Source organism: Arvicanthis niloticus, chromosome 1 (genome assembly GCF_011762505.2).
Source record: "Arvicanthis niloticus isolate mArvNil1 chromosome 1, mArvNil1.pat.X, whole genome shotgun sequence".
In the NCBI taxonomy this organism is placed as follows: Eukaryota; Metazoa; Chordata; class Mammalia; order Rodentia; family Muridae; genus Arvicanthis; species Arvicanthis niloticus.
The window spans coordinates 98,806,237-98,815,660 of NC_047658.1; positions in this window are offsets into that span (position 1 = coordinate 98,806,237).

Below are 9,424 nucleotides of genomic sequence, written 5' to 3' on the forward strand. Positions count from 1 at the left end.
ATATGAAGCTCAGAGCAGCAAAGATTTCTTAACATGAAGTTGTCCCAAAACCTATAGGTCTATGGGGACAAACCATGACTGGCCTATCCTTAAATGGTCTGTCTAACTTATTGATTGATCTGTGTTATCTATCTCTCAATCTTTACTCCAATGGTCTGACCTCTTCCACAGTGGAAGGTACAGCTGGGCAGACTGAGATGTCTAATCTTTACTTGATGACTGGAAAGGCCAGTTCACCTATTGGAGTTGTATAGCAGGATGTTCTGGATCTGCCAGAAGTCAAATAATGATAGAGACTTATTAATATTTATTATAGGTTAGGCCTTCAGCTGGGCAGACTCTCAGCTAACTCAATGTAAATTTAACCTAACTTTCCTATAGCCCCAACACATGGCTATTTTTTTTTTTTACCTCTGTTCTTGATCACACCAGGCCACTGCTCTGTCCCCACTGGAGAATCTCTCACTTCTGATTTCTTCTCCCAGAAACCCTTTCTCTGCCCGGAAGTTCAGCCCTCCACTTCCTGCCTAGCTATTGGCTGTTGGATCCTTATTAAGCCAATCAGCAAGTGAGGAAGGGGAATGTTTATAAAATAGAAAACCAGGTGATGGGCCTTAAGAATAGCAATACCAAAATCTGGCCAGTACTTAGCTCTCTGCTGTCACAGCAGCCAACAATTGACAATACAGAGACCCATTTACATGAAGTTGTCCCCAAAACTACAGGTCTATGGGGGACAAACCATGACTGTCCAGATCAACTGGCCTATTTTTAAATGGTCTAACTTATTGATTATTCATGAGTTCCCTATCAATATTTTCTCCATTGGTCTGACCTCTCCCACAGTGGAAGGCAATACACCCTCACATGCTGCACCCCAGTAGAGTTGGGATCCCATTCAGACCCTTGAGGAAATAAAGCTGTCCTCTCATACACCCTGCTTCTAGCAGCCTTCTCTTCTGTAGGGTCAAAAGTTAAAGGTGATGGGAATTTCAGGTGCCTACCCCACACAAGGGAGTCAGAACCAGGAGGAGCTAGGCTTTGTGTCTGGATGGGGAGAGGTCCATAGAAAGTGCCTTCAAGGAAGGCCTTTGGGAACTTATGTGTGGCTCCTGTAGAAAATTCAATGGTTCCCTTCACTTCTGCTTTAGCAGGCTTGGAAGAGAAGCTACCTCTGCTGTTCCTATGGAAAGCTTACCATCTTCCTAAGACTAGACCATCTAACAAGCACTGTGACTAGGGGTTTTGACGCCAGGATAATCAGTCAATTAGCAATGTCAACATGAGAACTAAGAGAACCAATAGAACCACTTACTTCCCAGCTTCCTGAAGGGAACGACCTGAGATGTTGGGTGGCCCTGGTCCCTGCCATTTGTGCCCTTGGCTCACCAGAAACCATTCTGGCCCCTGCCTCCATGAAGCTCTAGCTCCTGGGCCTCTGGAGCCAAAGTGCTCAGAGTGCTTCCAGGAACTGCTGTTGCCCAGCGTCAATTTTATATCACACTGCTGCTAAAAGCACCTGCCACTGGGAATTAGCTAACACAAGACCAACACTTAGGAATGTCTACTAAAAAATAAGATAAAGAGCAAAAGTGCCCACAGAAAGCTACTTAATCTATGTATTTTTCTTCTCCCCTCTCTCATTCCTTTCATATGTTCCCCTTCTCTCTATTCCTTCCTTCTGCTACTTGCATATCCTGGGAACATTTTAATTTTGGAAAGAAATGAGAAGTGAGCCAACCAGTCTGTGGAGTGTCAGGTCGTAAGGAGACAACTCAGTTCCAACTTGGGGTGGAAAACCAGTAAGCACAGAAGCAGTGACCCCCAGAGCAGTATTGGGGAGTGTCTGGATGCTGAAAGATACAGAGACTCAAGGGTCACCATGGATAGGGCCAGTGACCCTTGGGCTTTAGACAAGAGTAGAGGCAGAATCTGCCATTATTCCAGAAAGCTATTCAACCAATCTACACTGTGCCAATTAATCTTCATCTGAATCTTTTAAAGCATGTGACAGGCAAATCTCTCTCTCTCTCTCTCTCTCTCTCTCTCTCTCTCTCTCTCTCTCTCTCTCTCTCTCTCTCTCTGTGTGTGTGTGTGTGTTCAGGTTCATATGTGTGTACATGCACACACAGACCAGAGGCCAATCTCAGGCATCATTTCTCAGATGCCATTTGCCTTGCTTTTTGAAAAAGAGTCTCTAACTAGCCTGGAATTGGATGAGTAGGCTAGGCTGACTGGGCCATGAGCTAAGGGACATGCTCCTCAGTGCTGGGATGACGATAATGTGCCACCACACCCAGCTTGGTTTTTGTAGGTTTAGGGACTGAGCTCAGATCCTCATGCTTCCATGGCAAACAATCTACCAGCTGAGCTCTCTCCTCAGCCCTTCGTAGGTCTGAAGATTGATACGTTGACAGCATGGGGGAGAGTCTGAACGATAGAAATAAACTTGAAAGTCAAGTCGCTTAGGTCCCTGGGATAGAAGTTGGTGGGGTGAACAAAGCACATGAAATTTGACTACTTTATATGTTGAAAAATAAAATTGAAAATTAAGAACAGGGCTGGAGAGATGGCTCAGCACTCAAAAGCACTGACTGCTCTTCCAGAGGTCGTGAGTTCAATTCCCAGCAAGCACATAGTGGCTCACAAACATCTGTAATGGGATTCGATGTTCTCTTCTGGTGTGTCAGCAACAGTGTGCTCATATACACTAAATAAATAAATAAGTAAGTAAGTAAATAATCTATCTATTTATTTATTTATTTATTTATTTATTTATTTATTTATTTAATGTATATAGGCCTGAGGAAAAACATTCTACTGTTGCTTCCTCAAACAGACATGTCAAATTGCCTTCTAAATATTCACCTTTATGCCCATAGACTAGTCCTGCTCTCACTCCGGGGCAAAAGGGAGAACTAATGCAGAGACTCCTATCTGGCCAAAGTACTAAGAATACGTGACTGACGAGAACTTGGCTTACATGGATCATCTGCATTGCTCCCCTCTAACTCCAAGGTCCAGGGACTATTGCGGAAGAGATGGTAGAAGGAATGTTTGAGTCAGAGGATAGGAGGAGTGTCACAATACACTGTCATCCAGATAGGGCACAGCCATTGCAACCATGAACACACAGCAACTATGAACACATGTACAGCAGCAGGCCCTTTGATATGCTATTGTGGTTAGAAGAGGTGACCATGAGGTGCCAACTGTTTCTGAGGAGCTGATGGCTGTTAATGGATGTTAGAGGAGGGCGTGTTACTTTCTCCAGTGGGAATGGGATGAAATGGGGGTGTACTAGGTGAAAGAAGAAAAAAGAAAGAGAGATACCGAGTGTCTTAGTTAGGGTTTTACCGCTGTGAACAGATACCATGACCAAGGCAACTCTTATAAGGACAACATTTAATTGGGGCTGGCTTATAGGTTCAGAGGTTCAGTCCATAATCAAGGCGGGGAGCGTGGCAGCATCCAGGCAGGCATGGTGCAGGAGGAGCTCAGAGTTCTACATCTTCATCTGAAGGCTGCTAGCAGGATACTGACTTCTAGGCAGCTAGGATGAGGGTCTTAAAGCCTACACCCACAGTGACACATCTATTCCAACAGGGTCACACCTTCTAATAGTGCCAATCTCTGGACCTAGCATATACAAACCACCACACTGAGATACAGGAGAGTAATGGGGAGAATATAACCACAATGTACCGTGTGTGTGTGTGTGTGTGTGTGTGTGTGTGTGTAACTCTCCAAAATAAAGAAAAAATAACATGAGTATACAAAGAATGATTTAAAAACAAAGTAAAAGCTGTCCTAATGAAGGTCTGAGGGTACAGTGGAATTAGAAGCTTTGGAGAATGAGAGGGGCGCCTTGGGTCATCTGGACAAGGGCATTCTGAGGCTAGGTAGAAGGGCAGCTGTGCCAGCAAGGATTCCTAGACTCTGGCTACCTTATCAGGGATGACAGAGCATGGCTGTCTGCCAGTGCTGTCCCTCTGCTGCTGGCCAGGCATCCTTCCTCCCAGATCAGCTGTGCTTGCTGTTGTAATTAAACAGTTTACAGAAGCTGATGAAACAGGCGTGCCAAAAGCAAGAGTTGTTTCCATGAAAACTAAGTTTAGTTCTTTGGAAAAGCTTGTTCTGTAAATGGAAGTGGCTAAAAATACTCTCTGAAATGGGTGTGGGCGGGATGATTTTAAAAGCCTGGAGAGAGTCATATATGTTTAAAAATACCTGCCCCTGCTTGAGTTCTCCCTGATTTTAAAGACCAAAATTGGAAATTATAGACAATGTTCCAAGCAGGGATTATATAAGAAAAATGACTGGGAATTCATAACAAAGGCTTTATTCTCTCAGGAAGGCTTCTGTTAAGCCAATGAATGACACAGGCCTTAAATTAAGATAAAATGCTTAATGTACCATGATGTTGTGTTTAAGAAGAATTATACAAAACCAGAAAGGGTCATATCTCATTCATTAATGGCTTAGATTTTTCCTGCAGCCATAGGGAGCCACTCAGGTTAGGAATGGTAGATCTGGCTTCTCAGAGCATACAACTTATGCACTGGGTCTGTGTGGTTGAGATGGGGTCAGATCAAAGCAAGCAGTAAAGAGACTCTGGGGCTGGGGAGACTCAGTGGGCAAAGTGCTTGCTATGCAAGCATGAGGACCTGAGTTCGAGTCCTCAGCATCAGGGTAAAAGCAGGGTGTGGCCAGGGTGTTTGTACTCTTAGTGTTGGTAAGATGAAGACAGGAAACTCCCTAGGACATGCTTCGGAGGCCTTTCCAGTTGAGTCCAGAAGCTTTAGCTTCAGTGAGAGACCATGTCTCAGAAAAGTAAGGCAAAGGATGGTAAAAAAAAAAAAGACATTCGAGGTTAAGTTGTGGCCTCCACATGCATATGCACATGTTTGCAAATGAGAATGCATGCACATGTGTGTAGTTATTGATTCTCCCCTCCACCCCCATCCCCCCCCCACACACACACGCAAGGGAAATCTGTAATCTAGATGTCAGGAGTAAAAAAAAACAGAAGTGCAGAAAGGAAGACAGAATGAGAGATTTTCAGGAGGTAGAGTGGCAAGGCTGAGACGACTGTGCCAGGGGTTTGTGGTCTGAGGGATGGTGAGGGAGGGGAGCAATAGAGATGCCTGTGAAGGCATCATGTCAGATTCAACGCAAGCAACAGGGCCAGAATCAGATGGAACCTAGAAGAGACAGGAGTGTGTTTTACTCACTGGGTTGATCAAGGTGTCTTTTCAGATCCAATTCTTGAAGCCCCACTGTGAAACGGAACTGGTTAACAAAGGAAGCTGCACTGGTCCAGAGCTTTGTGCACTAGCCCTGGGCTCATTTTCCTGCAAATGACATAACTTGGCTCTTTACAGCCTATTTTTCTTTGTGATAGAGTCCTTTTTATTAGAAAATGTCCTGAGGCTTCAGTGTCAGAGGGAATCCCACATTTCTATGCATTACTCCATACCCTGCCAAGGAGATGTTGGACCCCACTGTCCTCTGTGACCTTAAACCTTCTAGCATGATTCTCTATGGAATCTGAGATTGGGGGAATATCAGCTTGATATGGGTAATGAGGAAAAAAGAGAGGGGAAATAAACAAGGAGTTTTGCAAATATATCTTTACATGAAACACATGGGCTATGGCTGGAATGGTGGGAGAAGGAGCTAAGGGTCCCAGAGTGCACAAGTACAGATTACGGTACCTGTCTGCAGAAAGGTAAGGAGGTCAACGCGCATGTGACCTGGCAGTGCTGTCTCTTCATCCTAACAATATGCACTTGTTATCTTTTTATTGTTTTCCACTTTCTTGTAAGGTGTTTGTGCCCACCACAACACACACTCATGTGCTTAATCATCTGTTCTCTCCAGCTGGTGGCACTTCTGGAAGATCGTGGAACCTTTTCCATGTTGGTGTGTGTTTATGTGTGGTTACATGTACGAGTGTATGTATAGAGTCCAGATTCTATTCCAGAGACTCAGGAGAGCCCTGAACAGTAACAGACCCACTTCTCAGAGGGCTGTCCATCATGGCTCCAGGCAGCCTCATCTACTGTGCTGAGGGAAAGATTTTCCCTGATGGAAACCCACAAGAACAGCACATCACTGGAAGTTTAACAAAGGCCAAGAGTGTCTTTCATTGTGCCCTTGAACTCTGTCAAGTAACCCCTGAGGCACAAAAGGCTTCCATCCTTCCCTCCTGCTATATCATCCACCATCCCTCTCTACCAGCTTCACCAATCAAATATTTCAGCAGTAAAACTGGTATGAGTTTGTGGTCTCAAGTGAAAAGTCTCACAAGAAAGCTCTTTCAGTTCATAGGTGGTGACTATGGCCCTGTGTCTATCCTCCAAAGGCCTCGGTGCCTTGGAGTAGCACAGTGGAGCAGTTTCTGAACAGCTCTTTTTTGAAGTGTATTGTGTGTGAGTGGGATCAAGTTTATCTTTTCCCAATAAGATATTTATTCTTTATATGTCTTATGTTATACAGACAATAGTCTGGGCAGAAAGAAGACGGGGTGGTGGTGAGAGGGGGAGAAGGAGAGAAGGAGTATCGAGAGAGAGAAGGAGTATCGAGGGAGGGAGAGAGAGAGAGAGAGAGAGAGAGAGAGAGAATTTTAAGATTTTATATGTCCTTTTGCCCAAGTTACTCACTGAGTTCCAGGGCCCTGACAGCTTGTTTTGAGGGCTTCTTTGTGCCAGGCACCTGCCAAGTGCTGGAAGGACGTGGGTGTGCTCGGCTGTAGGAGTCCTTAAAATGCTGAGTGAGGTCATTCATTACCGTGCCAGAGATGGAAGCTATCTCATGTGGAGAGAAATGGGAAGGAAAGACTACGGGCACCACTGGAGAAGGAGGTAGGAGAAAGGGGCAGACACAGCTGGGCTACCCACGATGGACCAGAGCCCGACAGACAACTTCTCATAGAATACTCCAGCCGAATCAATCATCTCTCCAAAAAGCGAACGTCATCACCAAGCTGTACAAATGTTAGATTGCATGGCAGAGAGGTATCTCAGGGCTTCTATTGCTATGATAGAACACCATGATCAAAAACAGCTTGGAGAGGAAAGAGTTTATTTTATTTAGCTTATGTTTCCTGAACAACAGTCATTGAGAGAAGCCAAAGCAGAAACTGGTCAGGAACCTGGAGGCTGGAGCTGATGCAGAGACCATGAAGGTGTGCTGCTTACTGGCTTGCTCCTCACAGCTTGCTGCATCAAATTTCTTATAGAACTCAGGACCATTAGCCCAGGAGTATTTGCACCCACAATAGGCTGGGCCCTCCTCCATCAATCACAAATTAAGTAAATGCCATACAGGCTTGTCTGCCTACAGCCCATTCTTCTGGATGCATTTTTCTCAACTGATGCTCCTCCAGATGACTTTAGCTTATGTTAAGCTGAAGTGAAACTAGCCAAGACAGAGGGATTAAGGTTGTAGATGGAATTGAGCTATATAGTTCCCCAGATTTTGAGATGGGGAGATTACAATGGCAGAGATGGATGAGTCCAGTGTAGTCAGGACAACCCTTGTAAATTGAAAAGAGAGGCAGAAAAGAAGGGTCTAGAGAGATGATGAGGTAAAGAATATTTAAAGTGTCTGTGTGAGTGTTGAAGACAGAGGAAGAGTCCAGGAGGTATAGCAGCCTCCAGAAATTGGAGAAGGTGGGAGGTAGATTCTCCATGGAAACTCCTAAACTCAGTCTGAACTGGCCCTCCACTGTCCTGGAAACCCAAGGGTTCAGGGAGAGCCTTGTGGACACTGGTTTATCATGCAGGTCCTAAGGCCTCTGCCTGGAGAACCTGGGGTAGAGATGTCCTCTTGTTGGAGGACTTCTCACTGGGTAGAGTCATTCCCCCCACCCCAAGAAGCTTAGCTTATGCAGATAATGGATGGTGTGGGACCCATGTGCTTTGTCTGATTTATCTCCTATTGTGAGTGCTCTAGAGAGAAGCTGCATCCCTCTTCCTCAAAGTCCTATAGTCATCCAATCAGCCTCTCTCATTCACTCTCATTCAGTCATCCCCCATCCCAGGTCTTAGAACTTCAAGCTTAACTGGGAACTCTTCATTTTCATTTAAAAAAAATGGTCTGGCAAATTCGTTACATTTTATTGCTGTACAGGCTATACATTTCACACCCCCCAGTGGTATAAATTAACATATCATTTTAAAACTGTAATACTTCTGAAGTTATACAGACCTTGGTTAAAATCCCGGTTCCACCACTTGGCAGCTGTGGACTTTGGGCATCATTTTGTTGTGTTTCAAGCATGATATCCGTTTCTTTCTCTATGCATGAAGATAATCACTGCCTTCCTAGGCAGTATCATTGCAGAGATTTAATAAAATATAAATCCCATGGAGATTTAGAATGTGAGTGAATCCACAGTCAATGCCCAACCTAAGCTAAACACTGTTGTTGCTCTACAGTCAAAGACATCACTGTTGCCCTGCGATCACTTTGAAGCACAGGCTGTGGTTGATTAACTTTTCTTACATGCCAGAGCAATGTCCGTTAGTGTGCTCTGCTCTCAGCAGATACTCAGTGGCAGTTTGTTAAATTGGAGCGAACTGCCACTGACAGCAAAGGTGAGAAAATACAAAGTGTCTACTCCCTTCAGCACAGCGAGGATGTTATGACTGGTCCTAAAGTCTTTACCCCAGTTGTCAGCTTATCTGTTTGCTGAGCCCCACAAACAAAAGCTCCTTGAGGGGTTTCCTTCTGTTTTTCCTGAGAATGATTGTGCTGGTTGATGCCAACCTAGACATAGCTGGGAAGAGGGAATCTTAACTGGGAAAATGCCCCTATAAAACTGACCTGCAGATGAATGTGTGGAATATTGTCTTGATTGATTATTGATGTTGGAGGTCCCAACCAATTGTGAGCACCCACCCTTGGGCTGGTGGTACTGGATGAAATAAGAAAGCAAAGTGAGCAGGCCATGGAGAGCAAGCCAGTGAGCATCACTTCTCCATGGCCTCTGCTTCAGTTCCTGCCTCCAGATTCCTGCCCTGCTTGAGATTCCACCCTGACTTCCCTCAATGATGAACTGTGATCAGCATTTGTAGATGAAATAAACCTTTTCCTCCCCCAGGTTGTTTTTGACCATGGTGTTTAGTCACAGAAGTATATAGCAAACTAGCAAATCATGGTGCAGAATGTGTGTCAGCAGGGGAGAGGCCACCTGTGGTGGCAGGGATGTGGGGCAGCTGGTCACACTGCACCCGCAGCCTAGCTTGTAGAATAGAACTGTTCACATTCAGGGTGGCTCTTCCATTCTCAGTTAACCCACAGACACACTCAGAGTCATGTATCCAGGATGATTCTAAACCCTGTTACATTAACAATGAAGACAAATCATCACAAAAAAGAAGAAGAAAATTCACCCTGATAGGCCCCCTTTTCTGTT